Source organism: Lissotriton vulgaris, chromosome 7 (genome assembly GCF_964263255.1).
Source record: "Lissotriton vulgaris chromosome 7, aLisVul1.2, whole genome shotgun sequence".
In the NCBI taxonomy this organism is placed as follows: Eukaryota; Metazoa; Chordata; class Amphibia; order Caudata; family Salamandridae; genus Lissotriton; species Lissotriton vulgaris.
The window spans coordinates 805,036,928-805,053,323 of record NC_141695.1 but is presented as its reverse complement, the minus strand read 5'-3'; the positions used below and the strand labels follow the sequence as shown (position 1 = coordinate 805,053,323).

Below are 16,396 nucleotides of genomic sequence, written 5' to 3'. Positions count from 1 at the left end.
CGGCTTCTTTATCCACCACGTGGAAAGTTGCAGTTACTTCATGCTCTTCCGCTTTTACTTGGACTACCATCTTGCCTCGCAGCGGGAGTGGCTCTTTCCCGCCATATGTGAATATTCGAACCTTGGATGGAATTAGTTTTGGTTTAGGATTCAAAGCTTTATAATGCTGGATGCCCATGACATTCACTGTGGCGCCTGTGTCAATCACCCCGGTTGTCGGGGATCCATCTATTAGTATGTTGCACTTGGGTTGTGGTCGTCGTCTTTGCTTCAGCTCATTGGTGAACGAGACAAAGTAGCACTCACCATCTTCATCTTCCGATGAGTCATCGAGTCTGTCACACCTTTGGTATGTCGATTTCCCACTTCGTGGTAATTGTTCTCCTTCAATTTCTAGCTGGCGGATCGCTCCGGATATTGACTTTTTCCTGAACGATCCCCTTCCTCTGCCTCTTCCTCGGCATACACTGGAGAAATGATTCGGGATTCCGCAGTTCGAGCAGATCTTCCCACGTGCTGGGCAACTCCCTGCCTCATGTGCTTCACGCCCACAGTAGCCACATTGTGGTTGTCTCGGTGTTCTGGTTGGCCATCTACCTCTTCCACCTCGGCTGGGTTTGCTGATTGCATCAACCCTCTCTGCTTTAATTGTCACTCCGTTGTTCGCGCTGGCGTTCAGGACTGCTTCCATTGCTGATGAGCGTACATCCGACAACTCATACGACCTTGCCAGTAGGAGGATTTCTTCTAGAGTAATTTTTGGTTGGCGGAGAATCAGCGTCCTTAGGGGTTTGTTTCTGCACCCTTGTATAAGCTGGGCTGTGACTTCCTTGTTTGAATCATCCTCTGTGCACGTGCTGACAAGTTCACGCAGGCGTGCGTGGAAAGCATCCATGCTTTCACCTTCCCTTTGCCTTGACTGCCTAAATTTGAATCTCTCAAAGTGTGGATTAAGTTGAGGATCAAAGTGCGCATTGAGTGCCTGCACTGCGGCATCGTAGTTGTTTGATTCTCCTGTGTTCGGGAGGTGTGCGAATACTTTGTATATCTCTTCTCCACCAAAATGAAGCAGTAGTGAACGTTTTACTTCTTCATCCTTTTCCCTGGTGGCTATGAAATAATTATTTAGCCTCCCGAGCCAGGTAGCCCACCTAGGTGCCGCCGTCGACGGGTCTGCCAGTCCACTGAATGGCGGTAATGCTTGCACCTGCGCGTGTGATGAATGTTGTATTGGTACGGGTTGTTGTGGTGGAGGCTGTACTGCTGCAGTACCTGAAGGGCCTTCTCCCCCGTTTGCCTCTGGTAACTCAGACATTATTGGGTGCTGATGGTCCTCTTAGGTGATCTGGCGAGGTTTTGCCTGTTGTTTTGTTCTTTGTTTTTTTTTTTCTTCTTTTGCCAATGCTTGTTTGCACTAAGTTGTCCCCGTAGTGTCTCTCTGTTGTGTTATCGTGTCACGATTTAGCTGCCAACTTCGATTGCCCCTTTTTTTTTTTTTTTTTTTTTTCTGCGTTGGTTTTGCCAATGCTTGTTTGCTACATTTGTTTGTTAATTTTTCCTTTCCGTTGTGCGCCCTCGGCAGCTGGGCCTTCTTCGCACTTAAAATCAGCTTCGCCGATGCCTTCCCCTACTTGTTGTTGAAAACGCCGCTCGGCGCTCGTGTTTCTGTCAGTTTCTGTCAGCTTCAGCGTGTGAGGCCTAATCGGGCGCCTGATCCCGCTTCTGCGCATGCGCGTGTTCTGCGCGGCTCCTGAGGCGTTTCTGGGCCTCAATCTCACTTTTCTTTCTCCGCCCGGTGCCTGACGCAGCCCTCGCTCACGCTGCTTACCGGGGTGTCTTTTCCGGGTGTCTTCTTCGTATCGTGGGCTGAGGAGCACCACCTTGCCTAGGGTGGGGAACAGCTTCGACGCCCTCAGGGATAACTTCACGGGCCACGCGTCACTCCGGATCCGGACTCGCCACAGATAGGCGTCGCCTGCAGGTAGGGATATGTGCGATCCCACCCTCGTCGTCCAAATGTAGGGGCCTGTTATCTCTGTGGGGGCAATGTAAATAAGGGACACTGACACAATTGCTGGGATGGTTGGACAGGAAGTCCCGAGCGACTTCCTCCCGTTTATTTATAGCCTTCAGGCCATGCCTGACCTGAAGGTGATACAATGTGTGCAAGTGGTTCCGGGGCTCAGCCGAGACCCTCGGACCACTAGAACGCTACAACATGGTGCTGGCCTGAACTTCCGCCGGCGATCGAACTGTGAACCCCGTGTTCCGAAGTCAGCCGGCCTGGCTGGCTGCGCCACACCTCTTCTTCATAAATCACTGCATTGTAAGCTCTAATCCACTGGGCTTTCTCGTTGAACAGATAATATTTAATCCACAAGGTAATATAAACTCATCTCTGCATTAGGTGCTTTTACACATACATTTGTGAATTGCGGTTAGAACCTGTGACATCACGCTCTGCAGTTTGTTAGTAGCTCACTGGACTATCTCACAAGGATTGGTGATACCTCACTCACATTTTAACTACAGCATGCTGCTTATTTCTAATAGTTTTAAATAAAACTCATTCATTTCCCTTTTCTAACCCTAACCCCGAGCTACCTTTTTTTATGTTCTTTCCTTTCGTTGCATTTTTTCTTGCTCTTATTTTTTTTTACTCTTCTCCCCATTTTTTTCTAGCTTTTTAGCTTTCCCTTGTGTTTATTCTTGCAAGCATGGTGCGTCTGTTGGTAAAATGACAATTGGAGCTAAATCATCTTCACAGATCTACTGATTTTTTAGCTTAAGATCATAAAGAGCTCCACAGACTATAGAGGCCATGAAAACCATCAACACACATCCGACAATGGCAAACATGCTCACAGCGGGCACAAATCCATCCTGCTTGACACACACACCACCGTACAGAGAAATACCCTATACACACAGAGACATACATTCATCCTGTCAGTTCAAGATACCCAACTTCAGTCTCCGTGCCAGACACCTACATACCCTGCACCTTCACAAACACATAAAGCCGTCCAGTGGCACATAGATGCCAAACTAGGTAATTGTTCCCCATTACAGTTCAGGAGGATAGTTATTGTTGTTGCCAGTAGACCCCTTATACCTATGGGCCCAGATGCCACTGGACTTGTAGCAGGAGTGGTAGCTACACCAATTCACTCATCCCAGACACATGCTCTCCTGGAAAGAAGTGCACAGACCCTGCAAACATAATCCTTCAAAGACTAACACCCCCACACAGATAAAGAAATCCATCCTGCAAACAGGCCCATGCATGCTGGAAAGAAGCACAGTCAAAGTAGGTGTACAGCCTGCTAATACATACTACAACAGACGTATAACTGCAGGGGGTTAGAGCAAGGAGAGAGCACATTGTGTGGACGAGTGTTTAAAATCCCTGCACGAAGGGGTGCAGCAAGATTAGATGAATTGCAGAGGCTGTCCATGTGGGAGAGATGGGCAAGTGCAGGTATGATTGTTAATTGACGGACAGAGGGCAAGTAGCTCTACATTCATGAAAGGAAACTCTACAGCTCTAGCAGTGCAATGCACAGGGTCAAGGACAATAAATGCAGTAAAAATAAAGGCAGGACATATTACAGGTAGTAACATTCTTAGAACAGGATCTGGGGGGTGAAGTATGAAGAAAGCAAAGAGGCTGACTGGAGATACCAAATAAAAGAGGTTACATTGTGTTGACGAATATAGCAACATTTAACCAACAAGAACACTAATGACTAAAAACCTTTAAGAAAATAATCCTGCAGCATTTGATGGAGACAAGAAATACATGATGAACTGGTGATCTCTCCGAGAGTGGACTAGTCTGTCACAAATGGATTATTTCTGGAAAAAGATTGAGGGGTTCCATACAGACTGTAAGTGCCCAGGTCATGCAGTTCTCAATCTCTACAGTGACACAAAGGTAGTCCCATCAGGAAGTCACGGATGAAGTCTTTTGTGCCCCTCACTACATATATGCTCTTTTTCTTAGTTGCGCCCTTGCCTCTTCCAGCCAGCCCAGAAGAGAGTCAGACCTAGCACTCCTTAAAAGCCACAGACAAAGTCACCACAGGAACACAGCACAAACAAAAAACATCACAGTCGCACAAGGCCTAAATATGAGAGTAACAGAGTAGTAAATAGTCCTATCAGAAACACTTTTTCGAATACCAGAAGTATCTTGTGCACCCAATATTCATAGAATATACAATATCTGTGATGGTGTATATCATGTCCTCTGCTTCCAACATGACATTAGTATTTGGTGCAACTGAAAAGGATCACGATGTCCCGCTGTGGGAGGTGCTGGGTAAACTTAGACAGGCAGGACTCACTATAAAAAAAGAAAAGCATTGTGCTGGTGAGGGGTGAGTCAAGTAACTTGGCTATACTATCTCCTATAATGAGTTAAGGTCCAAAGCAGACCTTGCATAAGTTATAGGAAAGCTAAAGAAAAGACTCCTGCCCTATCTAATAAAGAGAAAGTGAAGTCCCTCTTTGGACTTGCCGAATTGTATTCAAGGTTTGTTAAAAACTTTTAAATGTATGTGGGGTATGCAGTTCCTAAAGAAGAATGAGTGTCTATGTTGGTCAATAACTATTCTGTGGGGTACGCAGTGGGCTTGACCCTGCAAGAATCAAATGCCCTCACACATCTGGATAGGTGTCATGGTTCATAACATAATAGGGCGTTTGCCCTTCGTCTGACTAACGTTGCAATGCCCGACAGGCACCCACAATGGGGGCTCTTTCCTGGAGATCTTCATGTCTGCCATTTAATGAAGTGCAGGTGTGGGGGCTTAAGCGGTAGATTGGTGTTGAGGTGTAAAGGTGTGAGGCTAAAAATAGGGAAAGAGGTACTTCTCAGGAAAAACTTGAATAAACAAGTTCTCTTTACCTATATTAAAAATGTGTGTTGCTATCTATTAGACTTTAGTTATCTTAGATAGCTATAGGTCAACATGTTTCTAGCTTCCGTGTAGCCATAACAATGATCTAGTTGCTATTCATCAGGACCAATATCAACCTAATCTACTTAGTGATTGGAGTTTTAATGTATCGGTTCATTGATTTTCTCCCAATCACACATCCTTGTTTTCGGTATTGATTTGAGATTTATTTAGCGATGACCTGTAGTTCAAAGACACATAGTACACAGTAAAAATGCTATTCACTATTTCCAAATCATTATTTCCAAATGTTGATTCTGATTCGCAAATTGTGAAACACGTGCTTATTTTGTTACACCAAACGCATACTTAATTGTTTGCATCAACCTTATGCTTTGTGCCAAAGTATGTCACCTGTACATATAAAAAAACACCACAAGTAACATAAATTAAAAGTCCATCACAGTTGATAACTTACCCAAATTAGGTAAAAATGTGTGCCTCGTGTTGTGCACAGTAGCACACTGTATGTGTGCTGAAAAAGGTAATCAGTGTTTGGGTCAATTTGGCCCTGTCTGAGTCAGAGTCTAGAAAGAGTTCCAGTTGGCAGCTATACCGTACTTACAGTTTGGCCAGGACCGGCTCTCTGGCTGGCCTACCCTTGTGTGCGGACTCTGAAGTGTCGGCTCACGGGTAAGTTGGGAGTATTTAACCTGTTCCTGATGGATTAACAAGGACCAGGTGTTGCTAGTATTGGACCCGCCCTGCGTGCAAACGCTAGAGTGGGGATTGACTTGGTTGGTTTAGTGTGTAATTTATCTCCATTGGAAGGAAAAGGTTGCTTACATGGAGGCCATCTCAACACCATTAATAAACCAATTGTCAATATCCATATTGGACTAAAGCTTCTACTTATTAACTATTACCAACTGGGGTTGTTAACAGCGTATTCTCAATTTATAAGTCTAAGTTGTGCCTTGCTGGAGTTCCACTGGTCTTGAAACTGTAGTGATCAAAACGGTTAAATTATCATTGAGGAGGAACGGCCTCAATGTGAGTTTTTTAAGCGCTCTATCCATATTATACTATGTCATCCTGAAAGTAACAAGATATTTATAAGATATTAGGTGTATTAAGAGGAGGATTAACTTTGTATGATCAGGTAGTTCTGTTCAGCAGAGTGCTTGAAAAGGACTGGGATTGGGGGGTGCTATTTGTTGATGCATTGCAGGAAACGGGGTGTATTACTAGCCATAATAACATTATGCACGTGTTTCTGTGACCCAGAGCTAAAATGACACGTTTTTGGTAGAAGTGGGTAGTCTCTGTTGATGTGGACAGAAATGAAGTTATGGAGAAAACTGAACCCCATTAGTCAAAATACAAAGAAAGATATATCCCGTAAGTAATGCAAAAGAGTCTATGTTTTGTGTGGGAGACTTGGTAAGCGTGAATTTACCTATTTTATATTTGTACTTCTCAGAAGTACACATTTTTCTGAACCTGGGAAAATTTGTTGCATGGTTCATACTTTTGTCATCTTTGAAAATGGAGAAGAACTGGAGTGTGCAAAATACAACTAAGTAAGATGTTCCCATCAGAGACCTTCCTATCATGTGTCTGTCTTCTCAACAGGAGGGAAGAAAACCCTTTGGGACATACGTACTGCACCTAAGTGGCATTAATCTGAATCTCTCCATTTTATTTATGGTGTTACTCTTATGCACTGCAGTTAAAACATCTGCTCCACTCATTGTATTAATGCTGTGTGTTTTGTTCTTATTTGGAATGATGGCACCAAGGTTCCAGTTGAGTGTTCCAGATCTTGTCAGTTGAGGCGAGATCTGGAGCGGTCAACAGGAATGACTCTGTGCTGTTCGTGGTTATCAATAAAGAAATACACCAGGAATCTGGACTCTGCCTCATGTTATGCCTCACAATAATTTCTTATTCTGTTTTGAAGTTCTTCCTTTTTTGCATATGAACATAGGTTGTTTACCTTGTTTTTCCCTCAGGTGAAGAGGTGTGTTGTATTCCCTTTATGCTCCCGGTCTAATGGTTCCTTGCCTCTCTCTTTCCCAACTCCTTCCCCTCTTACCTTAGCACGTTATATGAGCCAGCTGTCAAGTATGACTGTCATTGTTGATTGCCTTGCATTAGCCAGGTCATGGTTACAATAAACCTTCATGAGATTATCCGCTGGTAGTAGGCACAATTCTTCACAGCGGTGGCATATGGGCCTCTCCTTTTATTGTCATGATCACAGTGTAGCTTTAACATAGAAATTAGATTGAATTTTAAGCTGCTACACATTAAGTAGATTATTTTACTACTGTTTTGCGTAATCTTTTTGATGTTGGCAGCACAAGGTTGCAGAATTATTACTGTAGTCCTCAAATGGTGTGTTTTATTCTCTTCATCGCGTGTAATAAATTTACTACAATTTAGATTTAACCTAAATAGCAATAATATAACCTGAACTTGATTAAAATAGGCACATATGTAGCTGCAATATCAACGGTGATAGTACAACACAGATTTGACAGTGTAGCTTGAAAAGTGCAGAGGTTATATGTCAACATTCAGGGAAGTCTGCTTTTATTTCGACTACAAAAATATCAGGCTTATATTAGCAAAATATGCATAAAGCTCGATTTGCTTATACATTAATCCGTCAATCAGGATGCAATCTTCCACTCTATACGTTGACCAAACCGTTCTAATGCACGATGGAGCAGATTGAAGAAAGTAACGAAAAAGGCATTTATAGCACAAAACAGAACAGAAACAAGGGTATCTAGGTGCCAACTTATTCCATAATCTATTCTACACTTATCGTATACGAGGTTAAACGTAAAGGCAATAGTGAAAGCAGACGCTATAAGGAATACGTTCAATAGTCTTGGACCTCTTAAAGAAACCACTTGAACCCAGACAAACAATGGGACGGCGGGTAAAGGACCTTACCTCCCGTCCCCCGACAGACCTCTAACATCCGATCTCCTCTACTTTGTCTCCAACTCTAAGCGACCAACTTCATCATGCAAAGGGATCATCATAGCGCTGGCTGTAAACCGACAGACTAAGGGAGTAATATTAAAAGTATTTTGGATTATGCTCCGCTGTCATCCCTGCGAAAGGTTATTACAAAGTAACACGCCCCCAAAAGACAGTCCACCCATCGCCATAGAAGCCGCTACCTCAGCGAAACCGGAAGAAAACGCGACGTGCTCCGGACGAGACAGGGCTGTGCTCCGGAAAACATAGCCCAGCCGTGTGCGAGCCGGCGCTAAAGGTTCTGTGCTCGCGCCTCAGCTGTCAGCTTGAGGGGTGACCATCGAATGCCGGGTAATTCAGACACTGTGCCCACACCTATTTCTTGTCGCCTACCACAGTTAAGTCCTCCTGTCTCTGATTCAAGTTACGGACACCGAGTCACAGACGTACAAGTAGCGGACCCGGTGTAGTGCGTGAGGGTACAAGGCTACTACAAGCCATACTGGGACACGGGCTGGGAGCCTCCTTCATCGGTCAGAGCGTGTGATGTTAATAGTGTAGGTAGGGCATTGCAAGATGGCCGAGAAATTAAGAGGTGAGGCTTGTTTGTTTTAGCACATCTGTGGTGCGCATGCGCCTTGAAGTTTTATAGTTGCTCATTTCAAGAAACGATGCGCGCTTCTTCTCATGTGAGTTCGAGGTTTGACGATTTATCTGCCACCACCCGATATTGTGCAGCGCTCATTGAACGGACCTGTGGCTGACAACGAGTGCGCCTTCCGAGCAGCACCTGGCAAACTCCAGCTATATAGACTTCCTACAAACTACGTCGGTTGTGGCAGGTTGCCTTACATAGTGAATGAGTATGTTCTTGAAAGTGCCTGCTGGCCATAAGAAACAAGCATTTACAATGCAATAGATCTCGCAATCACGAGTTTTTGAGCCATTGCCATGTAACTGGCAATGCCTTTTATAACAAAATTTAAATTGTCATTTACAATACCAATAGTTAAAAGTTTTTCAAATGCAATACCTATTGTATTGCTGAGTGCGATGTCCGTGAAGCGGGCGCCGCACTCACTATTAAAGTAAAAAAATAAAATAAAATAAACCGAGTGCGGTGTCCCTGAAGCAGACACCGTGCTTAACATCAAAGTTTTAAAAATATCATTTAAACTGAGCGCGGTGTCCCTAAAGCGGGCGCCGCACTCAGCAAGCAAATACAAACAAGCATTTACAATGCAATGGTCTCGGCAATATTATAGGTAGAGCTATTGGTATTGCTCATTTTGTAATCTTTTTTGTATCCCTAAATAAATGGCATTGTCATTTCTATTGGCATTAGCTTATTTTTTTGCATATGTGATACCTATTGCGTCAGCAGAGAGAGAGTGAGTTATTGAAATAGAGAGCGAGTGAGGTAGTGAGAGAGAGAGTGAGGTAGTGAGGGAGAGGGATGTTGTGAGTACCAGACAGTGTCTGCCCATTTAAAGCAGTGTCTGGCATAAATCATAAACAAACATGATGTGGGTGTTTCCAATAACGTTTCTCCTCCACGGTCGGGAAAAACATTGAATAAGAAGCAAGCAAATGATAGTGATGGGAAAGGCACACAATGGTAAGCAATGGCCTAGCTCCAAGATCACTGCAAGTTTTTGGTATGGTCCACAAGAGGTGTTTCGACAACAAACAGCGAAAGCTGTCAGTAAGTGAGACAAAATTATTTTTGAAGATGCTGCTGTTTAAAACCAAGGACTAATTTGTTCTCCGGTGGGCTGTTAAATTCTCTAAATTCATATTTTTTCTCTGCAGCAGTGTTTCCGTGACAGAACTGCTTGTGTTTTCCCCGCAAGTTTCAGGGTTTGGCTGTCCTGTTGGGATTAGGGTGCGGGGTCACCTTCTTGCCTGGCAGCATTATCTCTTCTTTCACGCCTCTGTCCATGATGAGCGTCCTCTCAGTCAGTATACATGCCCTGCATTGTTGTGCCTTTGTTTTGTTCAAAAGGAAACTTAGGAAACACGCCACCAATTATAAAACAATTTAACAATAAATGCAAATTTATGATAGTTTCTTTTTTTTAATTATAAAACTTGCCTAAGATTGTGCTAAAAATGTTGACGAATTTCCGTGGAATGCACACGTATAGGAATGAAATACCTGATGTGATAGCTTTATGAAGTGAGTCCTAAAACGTGGAGACATTTCTCCATCGATAAACTCAGAGTAGCGATAAAACACTGACGCATAACTCCTGCCACACTGCCCAGTAAAGAAATGTGTAGGCAATGGCATCATTTGTTTATATTCTGCAACATTTAGGAGACATACCGTGTGTGCATTTTTGGAAATCCCTCATCTTCCGTCTATTTATAAAGCTCTGCAGCATTTGTAAAGGCACACCGGCCAAGTAGTTATTTGTTCCTTTTTTACGATGAAATGTGGATTTGTGACGCGCAGGGTCGAGCAGCTCCCGAAGCACCGGGTGATGTCTGATGAGGGGATACATGGTGTTAAACCAGTCACTGGGTGCGTGATGGGAGCCGAGTTTCAAGGACCGCTGATGCAAGACCGGAGTGCGAGTGATAAGTGTTTATTTTAATAGATTCCTCGGCGCCCTTTGAGTTACTCAAACTAATTTCCTTTTTACAACTACAAAGCTAAGCCTTCTCAAAGTAAATGGTGGAATGTCCGGACCCAGATCAAAACGTGTCCTTTTCCTAGAAATGCCGGATCGCTGTTTACATTTCCACACCTTAAAAGAATTCTGCCTGGTAGCAGCCTATTTGCGGGTGGGAGAGGAGGAGGGGGGGGGGGGTGGAAGGCATTATCCATTTTTTTTAATGTGAACTTCTTGTTGTAGATCACATCCTCGGCCACCTCCAGAGTTGAATGATCGCGCTTTAGAATGAATGCTCTCGGTGCAGGCGAGTAAACCAGTGCGCCTCGGCTGGCGGTGCTGGCCTCGCGGCGCACGTCTTTGTTTTCGGATGGTCGCCGAGCTGCGCTCTCTGCATGCTTGGGTTGTAAATCCGGACCCAGATTAAAACGTGTCCTTTTCCTAGAAATGCCGGATCGCTGTTTACGTTTTCTGAAGGGCACACAAGGTCACGTGGCTTCTAGGCGCACGCCAAATATGGTGATTTGTAAATCAGACGGCGCTACCTCTAACCTTTCGCGTGTTACTGGAGGGAGGAAAGTCAAGGATGATTTTCAAAGTGTTTTATTTGATCTTTTCACCTTTTACCGCAGAGCATTTGTGGATTTTGGTGAAATCTGCAAACTTTAGAAGCGAAAGTTGGGAGGGGGTGGGAGTGGGACGAAGGAGAGCTGCGGGCGGAGGGAGGGAGCCCTTCGCTGAAGCCATTTAGGTCCGGACACCAAAAGTGCCACGAAGGCTCACCAGGGACCAAAGAGCTGCGGGCGGAGGGAGGGAGGTGGGAGCGGGAGAAGGAGAGCTGCGGGCAGAGGGAGGGGGTGGGAGCTGGACGGAGGAGAGCTGCGGAGGGAGGGGGGACGAGCAGAGCAGCTCTGGAACCACCACAGTCTTTCTCCGAGGCAAAGCAGAAATGCCTCGGAGAAGGCATGGTATTTTTCGCATTTGGGGGCGTGTGTTTTGTTGTTCTGAGTGACGGGCGACGTCACTGTCTAAAGAACAGCAAAACTTACGCCCCCGAATCAGAAAAAGACGGAGCCTATTCGGAGGGACGGCTCTCTCCTCCAATGGCTGGCCTTCGTTTAGGAAGCCAGCCAATGGAGGGAGAGCCAAAAAGAGGGAGGGCTAAAGCAGCCCTTTTACTGACAATAATTCTCGGACTTCCGGTCTGCCGAAGGCAGACCGGATATTACCGAGACCTAAAAAGCAGCAGTGTCAATAAACAAAATAGTATTCACCTACTTAATGCAAACGGTGTTACAAGCAAAGTAGAAGGTTCAGTCGTTATGGACAAATGCAGACAAGGCGGTACCAAGGAGGGACTAACAAGCCTATTTATAAATCCAAAGCCAGCATTTAAGAAAGACAATGACTAATATGGGCGTAGAGTTGGTGGGGCTTCCACTGAATACTCCATTAGAGCATGCCTTGCAGAGGGAGCAGTGCATGCGTGCTGCCGCTAGGCTCGACCTAAAAAGGATCCTACTCATAAACCCCTTTGTTTCCTCAATTTTTACTCTTACCCCGTGCTCCGGTACTCCCTTGCCAATTCCAGCTCACGCAGTATAGTGCTAAAAAGACATTCTCGTAGACAACTAAGGCTTTAAACAGGAATTTCCATTGGGGTAGACAAGGGTAGACGCTGCTACTCCTGGCTTACACTTGGTTAATCCCAGCCATTACTATTGTTGGTATCGGAGGGCATGCAGGCAGTCGTAGTAGTACCACACAATATACTGTATGGTTTATTTGCAGTACATTTCACTTTTTGTCCTTTAGCCCACCTGCAGCAAAAAGGGGATATTTGATGGGATAAGGTAGGGATAATGGACCAAGCCAGTGATGTCTCTAGGGGTCACAATGACCCTTCCCCCACTGCTGACATTTGGTGAATTAACACCCTAGGAGTTGGAAAAAATATTTACATAAGTAAATAAAAATCAGTGAACATTTATAATTACCATGCACCCCCTTCCATAGGATCTGTACCTCCTAACACAGGAACAGAAATGTCTGCAAAAGTAAATCCACACTCTATATGTTCATATAGGAATAGGTTTTTTCCATTCAAAATAGATTAAAACAAAACGCCTGTGTTTATCGAGCTCGTATCTGAACGCCATTTCCTGTGTATGAAAACAACACCTGCATCTTGCACGGTGGCTCATGTCTGTCTATTAATGTTGCATGAAACAGTTCTAAAGAGAAGACCATTCCAGACACGCCAAACTGGAAACATTATGTTAACTTCCAACACCGTTTGTGAAAAACAATTTCAGTATACATAGGCGGGGGCATTTTACGTCGCAGGCCCTAAAAATAGCCAATAAACTTCTCAGACCTGAGGTTCCCCCTGCCAACTCTCCTGATTCGCTAAATTAGCAATGTCTTTTGCCCGATGCAACCTGTCTTGAACTTTCATTTCATTACTATAATTCTAAGGATAACGTTTTAAATGAATTTTACATATAAACACAGACAGATTATGTATCAATCTATGCACGGGGGCAGCAAATTGATTTATTTTAATTTAAAAATAATATTTTTGTAATCAAGGTTAAAGAGCTGCACATGGGCACACGCGCTCCGACTACAGTGCTACATTTTCAAGTCAGTCTATTGTTTAGTGTTTAACAATTTAGTGCATCCAAATTTTAAAGACTTCAGTATTGTAATGGGCATTTATCATTTAATGAAATGTTTTCATGCGCTAGGGGCATATTTATTTGCTCCACCAAAAAACAAACATAAGAAAGCGACAATAAAATTAGGAAACAAATATGGATTACTACTGACTGAAATAAAAAAATACTATGAAACCGAAAACCCTATTCATAATCCAAAACAGGGTGCTTTTGTTGTACTGAGCAAACTCCCTTGCATCTGTCAAACTATTATAGCCCTGGGCCAGTTGGCTTTCTTCGTCCCTAGACAGGTAGCTCCCGGCATTGGCAGACTTATCCTACAGCCTCCAACCCTCTTGGGAGAGAATGACCTGAAGCTGACAAACATGACAGCAGAGGTGTGCCATGTTGCAACCCTGAGTATGTCGTAAGCCTTGTCACCAAGATTGCGTTTGGAGGGTGGGTCCTGCACCAACGTCAGTGAGCAGCTGAACGACAATTACGGCTTTTCTTTTTCAACTCCAAGTTAAGTTACAGGAATGGCCGAAGAGACGCACTCACCTTTGCAGCCCGGCTTCTTCTCCATGAGAAAATAAGTTGCACTGCCACTATAATAAAAGCGTGCCGTGCTTGCAAAATAAATGAGTAAATAATACATTTTAAAAGGAGCAAGAACAAGTTCAGAAGATAATAAATGCGCGTGGCCGCTTGAATGCGGCCTGCGCCGTAAAATAAATAACTAAGCGTGACCGCGCTGAAAAGTAAATAATTACTTTAATAATATAAAAGCGGGCTGGTGCTGGGATGTCATGGGTGCAATAAGGCAAGGGCATTAAATAAAATAGTGCTCACCAGCTTATAAAGCAGACCATGTAACACCACCAGTAAATGGTCCAGTCATTATGGGCGGTAAAAAATGGAGACAAGGCGGTACCAAGGAGGGACTAACAAGCCTCATAACGATTCAGAAGCCAGCCTTTACAAAGGACAATAACACAAGCCAATGACAAATGTGGGCGGGGCTTCCAGTGCATACCCTAATGCAGCATGCCTCGCAGAGCGAGCAGTGCATGTGTGCTGCCCTTAGGCTCAACCTAAAAAAGGCTTTTAAAAGTGCTGCCATCAGAAGCATCAGAACCTGCACCAGCAACAGATCTCCCTACTTGCCGAAGCAATGCAGGTCATGTACTCTTCATTCATCACTGCAGAGCACCTCCTGTCACCTTCATCACCTCCTGGTTTGATGAAGACACCCTGTGGAAACGTGTAATATTTTACTTAGCATAAGCTACCGCTATTTTGACTGTGATGTCCATTTAGTTTCCTTCGTAATTCTTTCGTACTCTGCTGTTTGATACATCAAGACTCAGGAACATGGACTTTGACTGGATGGTTCTGGAGCATATTTTCTGTATGGGGTCTGAAAGTATTGTCGGCCTTATTCATAATTATTGCAATTCTCTTCTCTTAGTGTTTATGTATTTAATGTGGGCCAATGCTCTGGTCCCTCTGTATTTCCACTTGTACTACTTGTGTACCATCTAAAACGAATGTCCAGAATGCAAATGCCCATTTAGCAATGGAACGAGAAATTTGTGAAATGATGTCAATTGATATTCATGATGAATATCATACCCCTTTGAAGGGATAAGAAAATGTCTTAGCCTATGCTGGAAGGGTCGTCTAGGGAAACGTGTAATATTTTACTTAGCATAAGCTACATACATTTTGACTGTGGTGTCCATTTCCTTTCCTTCATAATTCTTTCATACTCTGCTGTTTGTCTTTTCACTCTGCTTGTGCCATCTATTTTAGTTGACCTCATTTGACATGGCTAAGCAATATACGTGCTGAGGGGGTTTCTAGCTGCCGGTGCACCTGGTCTTAGATGTCATCCGTTGACTTTTTACTGCTGCCATAAGCATTCCTGCTCCCCCTCCCTATTTGCTGACCAAGTGGTTATCCATCTGCCCTTGTTTGATGATAGCTATTTCTAAACTTGTTCCTTCCATTTCTGTGCACACGCTTATATTGCAGAAAAAGAGTATATAAAGACAATGGTTTGTGAGTTCAGTGTACTACCTCCTGCAGCACTTGAGAGTGTTGTGTGGACCTGGTCCCACTCATGAGTGATTAATAACTTGATTTATTTTACTTCAGCTCCAGTGCTGATCTCTATTTTGTTGGTCTTTGGACCTGTGGATGAGAGGGTGACCCTGCACCAGTGTGCTCGCTTTTGGGTACATTTCCACAACCCAGGCTCTCATCCCGGCTTGTGATCTTTAGCTTTTTATTGGGATCTCATTTCCTATTTTCACTGGCGAGAAAGTGCCACTCATTGTGTCATACATTAATCAGCATAATGTAATTTATAAGTACACTAAAACCATGCAAGTGTCGCACATAGTAACACAAAAACTTGACAGCTATGACACTCCTGTAAGTGCCCTTCCATTTCTGGTGCTTTGTAGCAGTTTTAAGATCTTAGAGTTTCTTTTTGCTCAAATGGGTGTATTTTCTGATATGTATATGTTTCCCTCCTCTTCATTGCTTGATTTTTACTCGCAAGAAAGTGTCACTCATAGTTGTTGAATGTCACTCATATTTACACTGACATTATGAAAATGTCACACATAAGCTATATGAAACCTTGGCAGCTATTTGAGTATTTTCAGGTCTTGTCTGTGGTGTAGGGAGTTGCAGAGACAGGCCGAGTATGGACTCTAGCGATACAAAGAGAACTCCGCCTTTTGAAGATCGACCAGTCATGAGTGGCTCACATGTTGTCAGGTGAGTGAGAATACCAAGTCAGCAATATAATGAATTTCTTCTGTAAAGGCATACGTTCCAACATTATTTTGAAACTGTGAAATGGAAGATTATGAAAATAAGTAGGGGGAATATATTATCCTATTGACTTATTTTAAAGCATTGGCAATTTTAGATCACAGACAACTAAAATCAATTTTTAAGTTTAAAAAATCACTAGTCTTCCACCTGAATCAGGCCTGTTGACTTGTATGGTTCAGGTGGGTGAACCAATTACATTTATTCATTTGTTAATTTTTATGTAGCGTGGACATTACCCAAAGGTGTTTGAGAGCTTTACAATAAAACAGGTTTCGTTATTAGAGAACAACAGTTGCAAGGTATGATCATTAAGAAAGGCACATAGGGATCGCCACCGCACGTATGGTGGTGGTGATCCGCCCGCCAT

At 43.7% G+C, this 16,396-nt stretch overlaps 1 protein-coding gene across 1 annotated transcript in view; it reads right to left on the bottom strand.

Moving 5' to 3' along the window:
- The window catches only part of CANT1 (calcium activated nucleotidase 1), a 160,215-nt gene extending 152,090 nt beyond the window's left edge, over positions 1–8,125 (bottom strand). Inside the window, exon 1 of the mRNA XM_086931070.1 lies at positions 7,872–8,125. The gene's annotated coding sequence lies outside the window, so the exon portion shown is untranslated. The remainder of the gene's footprint in view (positions 1–7,871) is intronic.
- Positions 8,126–16,396: the final 8,271 nt, after the last annotated feature.